The sequence below is a fragment of the Protopterus annectens genome, chromosome 5.part0, assembly GCF_019279795.1.
Source record: "Protopterus annectens isolate FY-2018-M chromosome 5.part0, PAN1.0, whole genome shotgun sequence".
NCBI lineage: Eukaryota > Metazoa > Chordata > Ceratodontiformes > Protopteridae > Protopterus > Protopterus annectens.
The window spans coordinates 267,160,085-267,181,784 of NC_056735.1; positions in this window are offsets into that span (position 1 = coordinate 267,160,085).

The window sequence follows — 21,700 nt, forward strand, 5'->3', positions numbered from 1 at the left end:
ACAACAGTACAGCATGGGCCAATGTTGATGTAATGTGTGTGTGTATGTGTTAGCCCTAGGTGTTTGGTTTCTGTGTGTGTGTCTGCATGCACACAGTTCCACCATGTGGCTGCCATAAACGGGAGGTTGTGGGACAGCCACAGACTGTACCTGCCAGGCTGTACAGATCACTGTCTCTGGCCACGGACATGGTACCTGTGCCTGTCAGGGGTGCTACAGACAGTATCGGGTACTAAGCCAGACTGGGTACTATCATCAGAGGCAGAGGGATGTTGATTGGACCCATGTCCCTGCTGGGACTGGCCAGAGCCATGTGCACGTGGTCTTCTAGGATGGTCAATTGACAGCCCAGCCCCAACATTGCTGGGGCTGGTACTGCCACTACGGGAGCGGCTGTGACTTGTGGGTCATCTGTGACGACTGCCAGCTGATGATGCTGCTGGCATACGTTCACGTCGACATTTCAACTGTCCTGCACTGTCCTGGCACATGGACATGACATTGCGGAGGACATCCAATGTCTCCCCCCAACATCTATCAATGACCTCGGTGTAATGACAGATGGCACCAGCAAGGTCACGGATACTATCATTGATAACGGTGTAATGGGCCCTCTGTACCCTTAGTCCCTGTCTGGTGTACTGTTCCATACGTGCCTGTGCCTGAATTACAGCCCGGAACATACCTGAGGTTGTAAGACCTGTGGGGCATGCCTGCCAGGGGCATTATGACCAGAAGTGCTCCCATGAGAACCCCTGGACATCTACCTATGTGGTACCATTCCAGGAATCTGGGTATGGCTGCTGTGAGGGGGATGCATGTGCCATAGATACCACACTATCCTGGTCAATGCCTACTGTATGCTGTCCCTCAGCTAAGGCCATTGGTGATGAGGGATGTATTGGCAGTATGAATGTGCGCATAGATGGGGTGGAAAGCTGTGCACTGTCGATTGGCGGCCCAATGACAGACCCTGTCAAACCTGCCTGTGCCACAACACGTGTCATCATTTCCACTATTTGTGGCAGTGACTTCAGGTTCCCTGCTGCACTCAACCAACCCAACCTCAGCACCTGTGAGAGGAAGACACGAAACACACTTTACAATCTGTACATGATGTTAGCACACATGCACACATGAACAGATGAACACATGAAAAGATGAACACATGCACACATGAACACATGCACACATGAACACATGAACACATGCACACATGAACACATGCACACATGAACACATGAACACATGCACACATGCACAAATGAACACATGCACACATGCACACATGCACACAAATACACTACTCACTAAAGTAGACACACACACACACACACACACACACACACACACACACACACACACACACACACACACACACATCAACAGCAATCCAGAACATACTCATTAGTGGTTGATGGTGGGGTACAGTATCACAAGCCAAAGAGTACTATCACATGTGTCAGCATGCAGGATGTGTGTTGCAAAACAGCATGCAGTGCGAGTGTAGAGAGTCCTTGTTAAAAACAGTATACATGTCTTTGATGCATGTGTGTTGTTCAATGAATGGCCTCACCCTGGAACACATTGTGTACATGGACACAACATTGCTGTGCAAGTATTAAATGCTTTTCAATGTCCTGTGCACCATCACTCACAGGTATACATACCATGGCTGGATGCACAAAACTTTCAGGTGTATAGCAATGAATGCTATGTGTAGTACTGTAGTTACTGTAACTGGATAGAGTGTAGTACCATGAGCCATCATCAGGCAGCATCATGCGGTCAGTCAAGGCCAGTAATGTGTGCCACACTGGCAACTATCTTGCTGTATATGAACTGCAGCACTGTGGCTACATTAACCATTTCATAGCCAGTTGTTACATGGGTATGTAAGGTGTCCAATAGGGAGCATTGTCTAACATGACTGTGTTGTGTGTTGAAGAGTGTCGCACTGCCCCATGATAGGCCTCTACCCCTCAGGTATAGTATGTGTGCTTTATGGATGACATTTGGAATACTGGAGTCTGAACTTACAGCAGGTGTCTTAATACGCCATGTGTATCATATTAACATGTACTGCATATGACAAAGTGGTGTATGTTGTGTGCATGTGTATTGACTCTGCCTATACAATGTCCACTAAAGTGTACCACAATTGTTTGTGATGCTCTGTGTATTGCATATTTTTGAGGCAGCTACTCATGTTACTGGGATGTGCATAGTCCCACAGAAAACATGCACAGCATGCATTATGTGTAGGTGTTTTACATGTGTATATGGCCTACAACTCACCTATGACATGCATATGTTATTTGCTATATGAAATGTGGAACACTCACCAGCATGGGTCTGCTGTCTTGCTGTCACACAAGAGGGACCTACAAGGATATGAGACAGTTTGTCAGTGTCAACAACTATGGCATTGCTGCTGTGAGTTTGCAATTTTACAGTACTACAATGGTTGACAGTCACGGGCATACAGATTATGTTTCAAATTATCAGTATTGCACAACATCAGGCTCCACATCTTCTAAATACACAGTACACATCTGACATATGCATGTTCTACCAATCGAGCTAACAGTACTCTACAGATATGCCATGCTACCTGCACGCTCTGAGTCAACTAGCTGGGTGACTCCGGCCTCCATGATGACACACGTCTGTTGTTGTAGTGGTTGGCCATGAGCCACCATGCTGGGGAGCAGCTCCTCCGCTCTGGTGAGGGGCAGATGGAATGCTGCTCCACCACCTGTGCAAGCTGCTGCCTGCGGACATCGGAGGCATGCTGCCGGACATGTCTAATTAAATCACTGCAGTGATGGCGTACCTGCTCATAAGTCCGGTTATGCATGCCTACGTCATTAACCCTATGGACAACATCTTGCCACACTGCAGTGCACTCATGCTGGTCCTGGCTGGTTCTGGAGAACAGCAGGGTGTGATGTTGTAGTAGGGTGGATATTATTATTTCTTCCTCCTCAGGGGAATATGCAGGATTGCGATGGTGAGACATGTCCCTGGAAGACAATAAAAGAATAATTGTTAGCAAGTCATGTGGCACACTTAACATTCTAAAGTACAGATATCAATGAAATGACATATATAGCAACCTATTGGCTGTCAGTAGATACACACTTTTAATACCACATATCAGTGCTCAGCCCAAAACTGCCTGACAGTGCCTGGCACGCTCTATATATTATGCCATTTTCAGCACAGCAACAAAGAGAAACCAGTATGTGACACTATACAACAGTACATGGCACACTGTATGTGACACAGTGCACCACCTAGCCACAGAAGGTATATATGAAGCTAATGCATGAAGAAATATGTCATCCATTGAAATGATTGTAAAGTACAGTTACAGTACTACCAGTACACCACACTACCTGTTGATAGCAAACCCCTAACTAACATATGTGCACATTCATCAATATAGGCGGCATATTGCTGTACTACACTATACATGTTGATAGATATGCACTTATATCCTGTAACACACATATGACCGAGACCATGTTACAGGCATACACACACACACACACACACATCCAACATACCTACAAGACACAAAGGTATGGCAACCCAGATGAGCTCTATCTGTGTACTATACAGTACTGTGTGTCATCACTTACAAAGCCTTATGCCTGAGGTATGTAATGTGTGAGGACTACACGTACCAATCAAAACAGTGTTTCCAAGCAATGTGTATATACACCATACTGTGCTGTTTATGCCTACAGCTCCAGGTAGTACTACAGTTCATACGGGATTTGTATTCACTAGTGTTAATAATCAATAAGCATACATGTACTGCTTTAGCCTACAATGGCACACTACAGTCAACACCATGGGACTATGTCACACCGTATGCCATACTGCTTTTCCTGCCTAGCAATAGCATACATATCTTTTGCTTGGATCAGAGCTAGAACACTACATACCATGATATAAACAGTTTCCCACTAGGCTATCACACATATACACAACTTTGACACATTCACCTACACATTCACCATCACACTCAGTCAACCTCACATAGCTATAAATGCAACAAGTACATGCATGTGTGTATCGGGTCCTAGGTAGCTAATAGGCTATTAGCCATAGGGCCTATAGAAGCCTAGCCATATGGTACCCTGTCCTTCAACACCCATGTAATCTACGTTCATGTGCCCCTGTTGTGCAGAGCCACAGAGGTGATTCCCGGGTTGTATTTCCTATCTCACATCCAATCATCAGGATTATCCATCATGACTGCTAATGAGGACCTTTCTTTCCATTGATAGGTAGTTTGTTCCAGAGTATGGTATGTGTCTGAGATGAGAATGTACCACTCTAGCATGTTCTGCTTTTGGACGTTACAAGGTTTAGATCAGTACAGTGTGTAGCTTGTAGGGATTTAGATCTGTTTACATAGTGCATGTCCAACACCTGTGGGTTTGGCATAGCTTTGTATGTTAGGCAGAGGTTGCCTCTGGGTAGGCTGTATGCAACACAGTGTAGCCGTGGTTTTGTGAGACAGTCTGCATAGGGCTTCTGTTTGTGTCTGGTAATACTCTTTGTGGGTTATGTATCTGGCGTCTACAGTTGCTGTAGATGTCTTCTGAGGTACATACCAAATGAGCCATTGTACTCTATGATGGGTTTTATAACTGATGAGTAGAGTGGAACACTGACCTCTTTTTCCATGGATGACACACCTTTTCCGTGACATGTGGACCGTACCCAGTTGACATGACTAGTGTGGCACTCTGATTATCAAAAGGGACACTACTGTCCACCTGTGCCCCGTGGTCTCTTATCACACATTTGGTGTTGAGTAGACTACCACCTATGTGGTAGTTCATGGGTACAGGGATTCTAACAAAAGGGCTGGCAATTCATTTACAACATTGAGCTTGAGCGTACATATAAACATCCATTGGTGTACATATAGATATACATATAGGCACATATACGGTCCACATTTCATGGTGGGAATACCAATTATGCAAAGGTTGAGAAGGATACAGTTATGTAATAATATTGCAGAGTCTTGTGCAGAATGCATTGAGGGTATTCTAAGCCCATGTATCTTTAGCAGGACTCCCTGTCTGGAAGACTAAACACCTAACAAATCATACCCACAGCGTTTAGACACCACATGTCATATACCAGCACTGTCTGCTGCCTTGTTTGCCACACACTACAACCTACACAGAAATATGCACATAACAACCTTCACCAACATATATATGTCCACCCCTCACAAACAGTTGCAGTATGTCCCTTGCTCTATGCACATGTTAAGATAATAATATATCTGACGCATAAATATCTCTCCATATGTGTGTGCCATACACACACAAGGTCCACACTGTTGTAAGTCCGTATACCTCATAGATGACCTGTTGGGCCTTGCTACAACATGGACAGTTGTCACATGTGTGCATACAGTGATATTATAGGGTGTGTATATAGCTGCAAATGCTACATTACTATACTAGCCTGGTACAGCAGTTGCCAATGTTAAGCTACACATTATATGACTATCATGCATGTCTTACTCTGTCACATACAAGTTGATATAGCTGTTTGCACTACTCCCCCAAACAGCCATTATACACAGTACTGTACAGAACATAGATATCATCATCAGAAGTTTGACATTTGATGCCGAGCTACATATGTCACGGTTATGTCCCACTGCACACAGCTACACACTAATTTGGCCATGGCAGTGGTTATGCATGGCATCAGTGCATACATACCTACTGCCACCACATATGCATGCTTCACACGCACAAACACAAAATGTAATCGAGCGTGTATTTGGGCTGCTCAAGTCACGGTTCCGGTGCCTGGACACATTTGGTGGAGCCTTGCAGTACTCACCAACTACATATACCCAAATAGTCATAGTATGTGCTATGCTACATAATATGATTCTGTGAAAATCTGCAGCAGGATCAGCATAGGGCCAGGCCAAACAGTCTCCCACCATTGCCAAGGCCATCACAGGCAGAGCGTGACTCGGAGAAGGAAAACCTGAGCCTGCCCCAGTAGGCAGAAGGAGGCGTGACCAGTATGCTTTGGCCTTGGCAAAGAGGCAACTCATAGCACATACACTGGCTCAGTAGGAACCCTGGAAATGATACCTCTCTCTGACTTGCACATATAGTAAAAGGGTTGCCTAACTTGACACTACCTGTTTTCAAACATGTATAGAGTGTACTATGTGCATCCAACATAGGCAGCCCTGCAGCACCACCTGAGGCATGATTGCCATGTTTTAAGCAATATAAAGCAGTGCTAAACAGCTTTTACCACTATTTAGTATATGTAAACAAAATTGCACACACTAAGTAGCATAACTTTGGGCAATGTTGAGCAATATTGGGCAACGTTCAGCAATGTTGGTTAATGTTGAGCAAGTTCTGTCAAAGTTCTGTCAAAGTTGGGCATAGTTGAGCAAAAGCAGATAAACATGCTCATATTTGCTTTACTGGTCCTTAAGCAGTATGGTCTGCCCAGTATGAAAGTATAAAGCAGTGACAGTCCTCGAACCCAGCATACTGTGCACTATAGTCACTGCACTGAACCACTAAACCATGACAGTATTTCACTGGTCAGCCTGTATGAAGAAATGTTGATAAGTCTATGCAAAGTGTCTCATGGAAACCCTGCAGGCACAGCATAATCCCTGTAGAGTCATGACACAAAGGTGAGCCCTGCAGTAAAAATACAACTTGATTTTCAACACACATATGGTATAAATGTTAATATTGGGCATGTTCACACATGTCAACAAATGTAGTGGACTTCACACAGCAACATACTGAAAGGTCACACTGGGCATGCTCACACACTTGAATAAATGAGGCAAATGTCAGGCAACAACATACTGAAAGGCAAAACTGGGCATGCTCACACACTCAGGCCATGTCTGAGTACAGCAGTGGGCCACACATATCTGGCACTTGCATGTGTTAACCCAGGAACCCCTCACTATTCACCAATCCTGCATTGTGCACACAGTTATATGACAACAGACACATATATAATATATTTGAACCCTGTCATAATCAAATATGTAGTACAGATACTTAGGTTGTTCATAGAAAGTGTAAAAGCAAAGAAGATAAAAAACCTGCAATCAGTATCAACAATAAACAATGTGCACTCCAAACATTATCCAATCCAGGTTATGGAAAGATTATCTGTGAAGGAGTCCATACAGAGCCATGACACTTCCTTCAGCTATGTCATAAATAGCAATGTACACCCATATATGCCCTGAGTCAGGGCCAACTGTAAATGACTGACAATGCCAACATCTTGTCAGACAGGCACATACATACATACCCACCTTTCACTGACAAAAGGCCCTATCATCATACCAGGAGATATCACATGTAGAATGGGTAAACAGCTCCTTCCAAAGTTGAAAACATGGCATCAATTGGATTACATTGTTTCCCTATATGTGTCATAAGTGAACTGCAGAACAAACAGACCCTGCACCTGAGCAGTGTGTTGAGCCTCACCCTCTCTACAGGTTATGAAACTGTTGAATGGGTTACAGCAACATATGGCACACTCCACAAGTGTTGGTGCACAACAGACCATGGGAACTATAGTCTTATAAGCCTATGAAGTCTGATCTGCAAGGCCATGGAGTCCATCATGATTGAAGTCATAAAAGAGCTATTGGAAGCCTACAAACACACAACACAATGGTTTTGTCATGGGCAGATCATGGTTCCCAAACCTGCTAGACTGTTTGCAAAGCAGCCACCCAGGACATACATCAATGAAATGAGCTACACACGTCCCACATACACTTTGAATAGCCCTTTTCCAACATCCCAGACACATGTTGTATCCACAAAATCAACAACCTGTGCATAAATATGTATTGCCATCTGATGTATTGGCAACTGGGTCACAGATAGATCACACAAGGTAAGAATTGTGGAGTCCTGTTTAAGCTGGTAACAACTGCTGTCCCCCATGGCTCAGTCCTGGGATTTCATAAAACAAAGTGCACACACATTGCCATGTTTAGTCTGATGATGTCAGCATCCTACAAATATAGCAGGAGAAATGACAACTCCCAGTAAAGCATATAGCGCGTCATGTTAATGCGTATCTTTCTAGTATTATAACATAGTTAGATAGGGGTTTGAATCCTGCAATTGTTGTGTGTGTGGGGGGTATGTTTCTGTGTGATTTCCTTTGAGAGGAGTGGCCTTTTTGGAGACTAGGAAAAAAACTTAAAAGTGTTATATTCCTCTTTTGCAAGTCTGATGATGTCAGCATCCTACAAATATAGCAGTGGAAAAGAAAACTCCTAATAAAGCATATAGCGTGTCGTGTTAAAGTGTATTTTTCTAGTATCATAACATAGTTAGGTAGGGGTTTGAATCCTGCAATTGCTGAGTGTATGTGGGTGGGGGGGGGTATGTTTCTCTGTTATTTCCTTTGAGAGGAGTGGCCTTTTTGGAGACGAGGAAAACACCTTAAAAGTGTTATATTCCTCCTTTGCAAGTCTGATGATGTCAGCATCCTATAAATATAGCAGTGGAAATAAAAACTCCCAGTAAAGCATATAGCGCATTCTGTTAATGCGTACTTTTCTAGTAGCATAACATAGTTAAGTAGGGGTTTGAATCCTGCAATTGCTGGGAGTGTGTGTGATTTCCTTTGAGAGGAGTGGCCTTTTTGGAGACTAGGAAAACACATAAAAAGTGGTATATTCATCTTTGGCAAGTCTGATGATGTCAGCATCCTACAAATATAGCAGTGGAAATGAAAAAGCATATAGCATGTCATGTTAATGTGTACTTCTCTGGTATCATAACATAGTTAGGTAGGGGTTTGAATCCAGCAATTGCTGAGTGTGTGTGAGTGACACTGTTGGTCAATGTGTTGTGGGTTTTGCTTCTACTACTGTATGACATATTAGTATAACAACAGTATGTGCATTGCACACTTCAGGTATCTGTGTGGCATATAGATGTATGTACATGTGACCTCAATTTGTTCATAGGTGTGAAGCCTGCTTTTTATATGAATACATCTGTTACCTTTGCCAGATTGTGCTGCTGCTTCTCAGACCTTAGGTCACATATGTATGTTTGTGACAAGGCCAGCCACTGTAGTGATCTGTGGCCTAGGTCATCTGTGTCGCACACACCCATGACAGTTTCAATAGACTAGTGTGAGTGAGGGTTCATGCCTGGGGTATATTTCAGACATGTTCAAACACAGCAAAGTCTGTCAATAATGGACAGTCATTATAGGTGTACAACAGCCTTTGTGGATATGCATACATACCACTAATTGCTTATGTGATACACCGAGTGACTTCAGAATACCTTTGGAAATGTGAAAATCAAAGGACAGATGACATAACACTTGGATGTATGTACACATCGGTACCCGTTCTACATGTTGGGGCTATTACATATGTGGTACTGGCGGAATACTATGTTTAGTAAATGTGGATGACTATGCTATAGTTGGCTTATAGCTTTACAGCATGGGTTGGACAACAGGTATCTGTCTGTATGATACCCTTGTGGAGGATAAGTGTCTCATCTGGAGAATGCATTGTAGGCCACTGTAAGCATTTCCAGACATGGACGGACATATCCCTAGTGTGTTTGCTTGTACCTAAGAGGGCTATATGCCAAACAGGAGTGGTCCCAGGAATGGGTGGCAGTCAATACCACTGGTTACTGGTATAGTATAGTACCAGAAGGATCCAAATGTTACTGAGTTTCCCACATCTGTGTGTCAGTTATCAAGACATCATCTATGGTCAGGCTGTTGAGGTTGTGTATACTACCAGAATGCAAACCAATGACAGATAGTAACAGAATCACCCACAGCACAGTGTCAAATCATGTCATACACACATGTGTACCCAGGTTAAAACATATGTGTAGTAAAATGAATACTGGCCACCAATAGACACTATGACGTGTTAATACTGTGTAATACAGGGCATGTCAGCCTTCCCATGTGTCCACTATGCACGTACATGCAGACAGTGCACCTCCACCATGTTCACAAATGTACACCTGCAAATGTGTGCTGCACACATCACAGACGTACTGTCCACTCTCTAACACATGCTGCCAAAACTACACACATCAGCCAAGTGGCACATGGGCGGACAATACATTTTTGGAATTAACACTGGTGTAAACAATACTACATTGACAATCATAGCTTTAATGCATCACGCCTGCTCAGATATACCTAAAAGGATATCATTACACTTTACTGTTGACAACATGCTAACATTGCTACACTGCTATAAAGTCATCCTGTGCATCAGCACCTTGTTAGCCTGTTCCTGCATCAATGTTACAGATGACAGGAGGTGGCACAGTTTCATCATATGCACAGGGTGTGTTCTTGGTTTGCCAGAGCCCGACACTGACCCATCCAATCGACATGTATGTGTGTGTGTGTGTGTGTGTGTGTGTGTGTGTGTGTGTGTGAGGGACAACAGTACAGCATGGGCCAATGTTGATGTAATGTGTGTGTGTATGTGTTAGCCCTAGGTGTTTGGTTTCTGTGTGTGTGTCTGCATGCACACAGTTCCACCATGTGGCTGCCATAAACGGGAGGTTGTGGGACATCCACAGACTGTACCTGCCAGGCTGTACAGATCACTGTCTCTGGCCACGGACATGGTACCTGTGCCTGTCAGGGGTGCTACAGACAGTATCGGGTACTAAGCCAGACTGGGTACTATCATCAGAGGCAGAGGGATGTTGATTGGACCCATGTCCCTGCTGGGACTGGCCAGAGCCATGTGCACGTGGTCTTCTAGGATGGTCAATTGACAGCCCAGCCCCAACATTGCTGGGGCTGGTACTGTCACTACGGGAGCGGCTGTGACTTGTGGGTCATCTGTGACGACTGCCAGCTGATGATGCTGCTGGCATACGTTCACGTCGACATTTCAACTGTCCTGCACTGTCCTGGCACATGGACATGACATTGCGGAGGACATCCAATGTCTCCCCCCAACATCTATCAATGACCTCGGTGTAATGACAGATGGCACCAGCAAGGTCACGGATACTATCATTGATAACGGTGTAATGGGCCCTCTGCACCCTTAGTCCCTGTCTGGTGTACTGTTCCATACGTGCCTGTGCCTGAATTACAGCCCGGAACATACCTGAGGTTGTAAGACCTGTGGGGCATGCCTGCCAGGGGCATTATGACCAGAAGTGCTCCCATGAGAACCCCTGGACATCTACCTATGTGGTACCATTCCAGAAATCTGGGTATGGCTGCTGTGAGGGGGATGCATGTGCCATAGATACCACACTATCCTGGTCAATGCCTACTGTATGCTGTCCCTCAGCTAAGGCCATTGGTGATGAGGGATGTATTGGCAGTATGAATGTGCACATAGATGGGGTGGAAAGCTGTGCACTGTCGATTGGCGGCCCAACGACAGACCCTGTCAAACCTGCCTGTGCCACAACACGTGTCATCATTTCCACTATTTGTGGCAGTGACTTCAGGTTCCCTGCTGCACTCAACCAACCCAACCTCAGCACCTGTAAGAGGAAGACACGAAACACACTTTACAATCTGTACATGATGTTAGCACACATGCACACATGAACAGATGAACACATGAAAAGATGAACACATGCACACATGAACACATGCACACATGAACACATGAACACATGCACACATGCACAAATGAACACATGCACACATGCACACATGCACACAAATACACTACTCACTAAAGTAGACACACACACACACACACACACACACACACACACACACACACACACACACACACACACACACACACACACATCAACAGCAATCCAGAACATACTCATTAGTGGTTGATGGTGGGGTACAGTATCACAAGCCAAAGAGTACTATCACATGTGTCAGCATGCAGGATGTGTGTTGCAAAACAGCATGCAGTGCGAGTGTAGAGAGTCCTTGTTAAAAACAGTATACATGTCTTTGATGCATGTGTGTTGTTCAATGAATGGCCTCACCCTGGAACACATTGTGTACATGGACACAACATTGCTGTGCAAGTATTAAATGCTTTTCAATGTCCTGTGCACCATCACTCACAGGTATACATACCATGGCTGGATGCACAAAACTTTCAGGTGTATAGCAATGAATGCTATGTGTAGTACTGTAGTTACTGTAACTGGATAGAGTGTAGTACCATGAGCCATCATCAGGCAGCATCATGCGGTCAGTCAAGGCCAGTAATGTGTGCCACACTGGCAACTATCTTGCTGTATATGAACTGCAGCACTGTGGCTACATTAACCATTTCATAGCCAGTTGTTACATGGGTATGTAAGGTGTCCAATAGGGAGCATTGTCTAACATGACTGTGTTTTGTGTTGAAGAGTGTCGCACTGCCCCATGATAGGCCTCTACCCCTCAGGTATAGTATGTGTGCTTTATGGATGACATTTGGAATACTGGAGTCTGAACTTACAGCAGGTGTCTTAATACGCCATGTGTATCATATTAACATGTACTGCATATGACAAAGTGGTGTATGTTGTGTGCATGTGTATTGACTCTGCCTATACAATGTCCACTAAAGTGTACCACAATTGTTTGTGATGCTCTGTGTATTGCATATTTTGAGGCAGCTACTCATGTTACTGGGATGTGCATAGTCCCACAGAAAACATGCACAGCATGCATTATGTGTAGGTGTTTTACATGTGTATATGGCCTACAACTCACCTATGACATGCATATGTTATTTGCTATATGAAATGTGGAACACTCACCAGCATGGGTCTGCTGTCTTGCTGTCACACAAGAGGGACCTACAAGGATATGAGACAGTTTGTCAGTGTCAACAACTATGGCATTGCTGCTGTGAGTTTGCAATTTTACAGTACTACAATGGTTGACAGTCACGGGCATACAGATTATGTTTCAAATTATCAGTATTGCACAACATCAGGCTCCACATCTTCTAAATACACAGTACACATCTGACATATGCATGTTCTACCAATCGAGCTAACAGTACTCTACAGATATGCCATGCTACCTGCACGCTCTGAGTCAACTAGCTGGGTGACTCCGGCCTCCATGATGACACACGTCTGTTGTTGTAGTGGTTGGCCATGAGCCACCATGCTGGGGAGCAGCTCCTCCGCTCTGGTGAGGGGCAGATGGAATGCTGCTCCACCACCTGTGCAAGCTGCTGCCTGCGGACATCGGAGGCATGCTGCTGGACATGTCTAATTAAATCACTGCAGTGATGGCGTACCTGCTCATAAGTCCGGTTATGCATGCCTACGTCATTAACCCTATGGACAACATCTTGCCACACTGCAGTGCACTCATGCTGGTCCTGGCTGGTTCTGGAGAACAGCAGGGTGTGATGTTGTAGTAGGGTGGATATTATTATTTCTTCCTCCTCAGGGGAATATGCAGGATTGCGATGGTGAGACATGTCCCTGGAAGACAATAAAAGAATAATTGTTAGCAAGTCATGTGGCACACTTAACATTCTAAAGTACAGATATCAATGAAATGACATATATAGCAACCTATTGGCTGTCAGTAGATACACACTTTTAATACCACATATCAGTGCTCAGCCCAAAACTGCCTGACAGTGCCTGGCACGCTCTATATATTATGCCATTTTCAGCACAGCAACAAAGAGAAACCAGTATGTGACACTATACAACAGTACATGGCACACTGTATGTGACACAGTGCACCACCTAGCCACAGAAGGTATATATGAAGCTAATGCATGAAGAAATATGTCATCCATTGAAATGATTGTAAAGTACAGTTACAGTACTACCAGTACACCACACTACCTGTTGATAGCAAACCCCTAACTAACATATGTGCACATTCATCAATATAGGCGGCATATTGCTGTACTACACTATACATGTTGATAGATATGCACTTATATCCTGTAACACACATATGACCGAGACCATGTTACAGGCATACACACACACACACACACACATCCAACATACCTACAAGACACAAAGGTATGGCAACCCAGATGAGCTCTATCTGTGTACTATACAGTACTGTGTGTCATCACTTACAAAACCTTATGCCTGAGGTATGTAATGTGTGAGGACTACACGTACCAATCAAAACAGTGTTTCCAAGCAATGTGTATATACACCATACTGTGCTGTTTATGCCTACAGCTCCAGGTAGTACTACAGTTCATACGGGATTTGTATTCACTAGTGTTAATAATCAATAAGCATACATGTACTGCTTTAGCCTACAATGGCACACTACAGTCAACACCATGGGACTATGTCACACCGTATGCCATACTGCTTTTCCTGCCTAGCAATAACGTACATATCTTTGCTTGGATCAGAGCTAGAACACTACATACCATGATATAAACAGTTTCCCACTAGGCTATCACACATATACACAACTTTGACACATTCACCTACACATTCACCATCACACTCAGTCAACCTCACATAGCTATAAATGCAACAAGTACATGCATGTGTGTATCGGGTCCTAGGTAGCTAATAGGCTATTAGCCACAGGGCCTATAGAAGCCTAGCCATATGGTACCCTGTCCTTCAACACCCATGTAATCTACGTTCATGTGCCCCTGTTGTGCAGAGCCACAGAGGTGATTCCCGGGTTGTATTTCCTATCTCACATCCAATCATCAGGATTATCCATCATGACTGCTAATGAGGACCTTTCTTTCCATTGATAGGTAGTTTGTTCCAGAGTATGGTATGTGTCTGAGATGAGAATGTACCACTCTATCATGTTCTGCTTTTGGACGTTACAAGGTTTAGATCAGTACAGTGTGTAGCTTGTAGGGATTTAGATCTGTTTACATAGTGCATGTCCAACACCTGTGGGTTTGGCATAGCTTTGTATGTTAGGCAGAGGTTGCCTCTGGGTAGGCTGTATGCAACACAGTGTAGCCGTGGTTTTGTGAGACAGTCTGCATAGGGCTTCTGTTTGTGTCTGGTAATACTCTTTGTAGGTTATGTATCTGGCGTCTACAGTTGCTGTAGATGTCTTCTGAGGTACATACCAAATGAGCCATTGTACTCTATGATGGGTTTTATAACTGATGAGTAGAGTGGAACACTGACCTCTTTTTCCATGGATGACACACCTTTTCCGTGACATGTGGACCGTCCAGTTGACATGACTAGTGTGGCACTCTGATTATCAAAAGGGACACTACTGTCCACCTGTGCCCCGTGGTCTCTTATCACACATTTGGTGTTGAGTAGACTACCACCTATGTGGTAGTTCATGGGTACAGGGATTCTAACAAAAGGGCTGGCAATTCATTTACAACATTGAGCTTGAGCGTACATATAAACATCCATTGGTGTACATATAGATATACATATAGGCACATATACGGTCCACATTTCATGGTGGGAATACCAATTATGCAAAGGTTGAGAAGGATACAGTTATGTAATAATATTGCAGAGTCTTGTGCAGAATGCATTGAGGGTATTCTAAGCCCATGTATCTTTAGCAGGACTCCCTGTCTGGAAGACTAAACACCTAACAAATCATACCCACAGCGTTTAGACACTACATGTCATATACCAGCACTGTCTGCTGCCTTGTTTGCCACACACTACAACCTACATAGAAATATGCACATAACAACCTTCACCAACATATATATGTCCACCCCTCACAAACAGTTGCAGTATGTCCCTTGCTCTATGCACATGTTAAGATAATAATATATCTGACGCATAAATATCTCTCCATATGTGTGTGCCATACACACACAAGGTCCACACTGTTGTAAGTCCATATACCTCATAGATGACCTGTTGGGCCTTGCTACAACATGGACAGTTGTCACATGTGTGCATACAGTGATATTACAGGGTGTGTATATAGCTGCAAATGCTACATTACTATACTAGCCTGGTACAGCAGTTGCCAATGTTAAGCTACACATTATATGACTATCATGCATGTCTTACTCTGTCACATACAAGTTGATATAGCTGTTTGCACTACTCCCCCAAACAGCCATTATACACAGTACTGTACAGAACATAGATAACATCATCAGAAGTTTGACATTTGATGCCGAGCTACATATGTCACGGTTATATCCCACTGCACACAGCTACACACTAATTTGGCCATGGCAGTGGTTATGCATGGCATCAGTGCATACATACCTACTGCCACCACATATGCATGCTTCAAAGTATGTACAGTACTCTTCATAAACATCTACTACTTGCCAGTAACTACATATCTGTTACATACCTTTTTGTCACTTTCAGCTCCGTCTGTTGATGTTTTGACAATTTTTTTTTCTTTGGATATTAATGAAGTAAAGTTTGTTTTTACTTAATTTTTTTGGGTTATTAATTAAGCATTGTATGTTTTACTTAATTAATATTTTTGTTAGTAATTAAGTAAATGTTTTGTTTTAATTAAATGTTTTTTAAGCAATAATTTGTTTTTCTCCTCTACAGGATATCTAACACGGGTAATGTAATAATTGCATGTGGGGATAGCAAGTACAGTCTGCTTTTATAGGTATCTGCGCATGTGTTGCCCTCTGCACTAGTTGGTGGCCAGCATTTGGTAAATGCATACAGCCTGCTTTGTGGTAATTGGAGTACTCACTGTCATAGCAACCCAATGCTATAAATTGCTAGGTTGTGTAGGCATAGCCCTTTCAGATTTCCAGAGTGGTGCCCATGCTTGTTTGCTGTGTACACTGTTGTTTAAGTCAGAAGGTTTGTATACTTCTTATATCTGAAGCTAGAGGTGTAGCCAGTGATGTACATGTTGTACTCAGACCTCACTGTTGCTACTTCCAGTACAGAGCTATCAATGTAGAGTTTAACTCACCCCTACAAATGCTTACACAAGATATATGTGAGTATGTAGTTTCTTTTCTACTGATATAATTAACTGCCATACAAAAGTAGTTATTGAGAAGTATTCTTTTGGCACATGAACTGTTTGTAAACTGTTATACTGTGAATATTAATGTACTCACTTCTGCAGGGTTTGTGTTTTTTATTGTTGACATTAGCACAGGATTCTCATGATAACTGGACAATTCCAGTACTGAGTAGGCCTACCTACATCCTTGGTAGACCCTAAACACACAAGTATATTTTAAATTTGGGGGGGGGTGCAGACATACAGAGAGCATTATGTATTATTGTGTGAATGTTATCTTACTGGACTTAAAGGATTGGTGTGTACCTGTTAGTTTGTCAAGGCACGTGGTCTGTCTGCATAGTTCCCAACTGTGAATCTATCCAGATGGTAGCCAGATGTTAGCCTGTTATTCTTTGTCTGTGCAACCCACAGGTGTTTTCAGCACTGGTAAAATGGCATTGTTACAGTCAGTTGCTACCAGTACATGGCTACATCCTTTGATATTTCTGTGTTGTACTCCTACATAAGGGTATGCTTGTGGAAATCCTCCCAAAGCTATTTTCAGAGACTGTAACAGCAGGAAAGCTGATATGCCTGTGTGTTTGTGCCTCTGCCAGGCCTATGAGACACTCAGATACATATTTGCATGGTGTCAGGGATAGGTAGTTAAACATGAGGTACACCTTCCAAATAACAGAGACAGTAGGTGTAAATCTGAGTGAAGCAATGCATATGGATTAGTACAACTTTTATGAAGTGCAAGCGGTGTCTACTATTATTGTCATAACTCATTGTGTAATACTCCACCTTTCTGCCTAACGTCAGTACTTTTCAGAGGGATTCAGAGGGACACAGATAAACCATGTTACATAATCAGGGACATCCCTGAAAGGTAGTCACAGTTAGGTAGTATGTCCTCCGCCCTAATCAGATATGCCAGTGTTTGTCCTGCTATGATACTGTGTGGGGGTTGTAAAGTGCTTCTGTAACATTATTTGCTGCTAGAATGGCTGCTTCTCTCATCACAGTCATGTAATACAATTCCACAATGATTGCTGGTACAGGTCCACAGAACAAGCTTTGTGTTATGGCCTTCCTATTTTTCCTTTATATTCACTCATTGTAATGCATGATATATTTATTTCAGCACCAAGTTATTGTATATCTGCTGTGGCTTAGTGTGTCCAAGGTCTGGGGTTTGAGACTGACAGAGGTGTTTTATTTTTCTGCTGAGCAGAACAAGGGCCCTGACATACAGAGTGACTAAGGCACTTTTAAGCAGTTGTAAGCGGGTTTGCGCGGGTTTGCAAGATGCTTAGCTAAGCGCAAACAAGCTTAGCTAAGCACACACAAGTGCACACTCACGCACACTCGCGCAAACCCGCTAACTACTGCTTAAAAGTGCTTACTCTCGCTAACCCCCATGCTAATTTCTTTGAAAGAAAAGAAAACGGGGAGATAGGAAAGTGGTGAAAAAGGGGGCACAAAGAGGGAAAGACAGTAGGGAAACCAGCTCAGGATGTGCAGGACGGGTGTAGGAAAGGTCCATAGCTGCCCATTTCTTTACCAGCAGCAGCTGTGCATATGTCAGAAATTTGGAGTGAAATTTGACACCTTCCACCCCTGAGAGAGGGGTGAGGACAACAAAGTATGTTGTGCTGCCAATTATAATTATCAGTTTACATGCCCAGCGGACATGTATGCAAAATGGGCAGCTATGTATGGGGCGTAATATTTTTGTGGGAATAGCTTGCCCTTTTTTTTTTTTTCAGGTGAGAGTGGAATGTGAGGTAGAGGAAGTAGGTATATTTGGGGAGGTAGGTTGGGGAGGTAAACAGACAAGACAAACAAGATGCATACAGGGGTGGAATATGACACATGTGGTGGGTGAACACAACTGACGGGGACGAATGTTTGGATATCGCAAGCCCATGAGCCCACAAATGGCAACAGTGGAACTGAGATCCCCACCCATGGGTAGTCACCACTGCACCTTCACAGCCCAGAGGGTGGCTGTGCTGGGGGCTGCGTAGGAGGGGCAGGCACACCCATGAGTCGCGCCACTCTTGTCTCGAGCTGGCATAGAGGATCAGCGACTGAACGCTGGATCTCCCTACGCACCACAGCCCGGACCGTTTGGAGGGTGAGGGGTGGCCCTCCTCTGGTCATGCTTGCAGGGGGGGATGAGCCCCATCCCCTGCAGCACTTCCACCTGAAGGTGGCACAGGGCCACCGGAGGAGGAGGTCCTGGACTGGGCACCGGACATGCTGGTGCCAGGTGCCATCACCAGCTGAGGTGGGAGAGGAGGGTCCGCTGGGACCACCCTTCCCATACGTTCTATGTTTAGCAGGATTTAATGACAATATGGGTGAGTAACAGACAACAGCATTCCAGATTAGTTGTAACAGCATGCAGTAGTATTCCAATTAACCCAACACACAAGAATTCCAGCAGTTGAACCGCAAGCATAATGCATGCATATTTAGAACAACAATGGACATTACAACAGCATGCAGGATTGATTGGTGGCAATAGCCCACCAAGGTTTTGGTATGTGAACAGGGCACATGCATTAAAGTACATGCAGATATTTATAAACCAACAGGACATATGTCCCAACAAAGTTTTTGAAATTACACATACCCATTAAGTTGTGGAATGGCATTATTCATGACCATAAAGTAGGGTGGAAAAAATCCATTAACAACTTGTATATACTTATAACTGTACTCTACATTTCTACTGACTGCAGGTATATATCCCCTACATGTATTATTACACTATGCAGTGTCCATTAAATTGTGAACTGGGTTTTGATAGTTGTTTATATACCTGACCTGTATCTAACATACAAACTGTTCCAGATGCAGATGTTACTGCTACATGTTTATATATTTCATTTATATTCACATATCTACATATCTGGCTGTCTTCAGGCGACATTATCAGCTACTTTAAACAGACACCTACATTTCTAGCAGCACTATGACATTTCTGGGGATCACAAGCACAAGCTACTCATGTGCCAGTTTAACCTGTACATACTAGCCATGAACCAACAGTTGAGGACTGTATATATGCTTAACAGCTACTGGCATTCCCTTCATCCACTTTATATGGACCTACCCATTTCTGGATTGACAGCATTTAATACAACTGTACTATCTACATAATGCAAGGGTATAACAACTTATCAAAGAAAGTGACACAGACACAGTCCAGGAATTCTACTTTATTAATTACATTACACACTTTTGTAGTGGCTCTCTCATTCATTTCATATTTTGGTGCATGCAGAATACTTTTATTACAAAATGATTATACCTTTATTAATGGGTTGAAACACTTTTTCACACTCTCTCACTTATTTAATATTACAATACATGCAGAGACTTTATTCACGGCTTATTAGACCTTTACTGATGGGCTACAATACTCTTTTTCAGGCTCTCTCACTTCTTTTATATAATAATACATGCAGAAGAATTACTAACCTGCCTGGTGGCACAGCCTTAGCAGCCTATCTGCATAGGCTTGCTGATTCGAAGCACGGACACCTGCAGCTGTAATGTAAATGAAGGGATTTTGAGACATACCTCTCCATACTATAGACTACAATAGCATTCCTTACATACTTCATTCCATGGCTACCTACTCAGTAGTGGGGCATCTTCCATTTCTCGGGCCTCCTGGATCCATCGGGTCAGTTGGTCCTGCTTCCGTCTCTTCAGGTCTGCATGGTGGTGATGGACCTGCTCACCAGTCCTTGGGATGCCTGTGGAACTGGTGAGATCATGAGCTAACCTGTTCCAAGCCTCCACTTTTAACTCTGTACCTTGAAACTGGCCCTGCAGGAGTCTAGCCTCATGATGATGGACTAGGAGCCAAACCATGTATTTTAACTCCTCAATGCCCCACCTCTGTGTTCTAAAACAATTTCCCTCTCCAGCACCTGACATTCTGACTGCAAATGGGTGCCACAATCGGTTATGGCGAGTATTGCCGCCTATGGAGCTTAAATATGCCTGCTTTCCCACACTTATTTGTGATTGGCCATTTTGGAAAATTGTCAGCTAACAGCAAACCTGCTTCCTAAACCTAAACTTCCATTCATAAGTATATGTATGTTAACAGTGGATGTTTATGCAAAGCTGTCATGGCTTAGTGGTTCAGTACTTTGACTATGGTGTGCAGTGTCCCAGGTTCGACCCTTGTCATTGCTTTTTATTTTACTACTGTCCAGACAGGTTAGGGGGTGTGACTCTGTGTAGGTGACTTTGCTCCACTTTGCTCTACGTTGCCCAACATTGCCCGTTGGTGCGTTGATTGGCGTGGTGTGCAGCTCCACACAAAACTATTGTGCTAGGTAAAGTGCTGCTTAGCTACGGGCAACTATATTGCGCTGGGTAAAGCGCTGCTTAGCTACTGCCAACTATATTGCACTGGGTAAAGTGCTGCTTAGCTATGGGCAACTATATTGTGCTGGGTAAAGCGCTGCTTAGCTATGGGCATTTATATGCCAAGATCCCTCTTATATTTCTATATATACATTTTGTTCACTGATACATAGACCATTTCAATGCTTTTTACTAGAATTGTATTCATATATGTCAGGTATTATTTCATATACTAATTTAAAACATAAAATAGAAAGGAATCCAAATATATAGAAAAATAGAGGCAGGCTGCAGGTCTCTTCCAAAAGCTTTATTCACAGATAACACAAACGCTTTC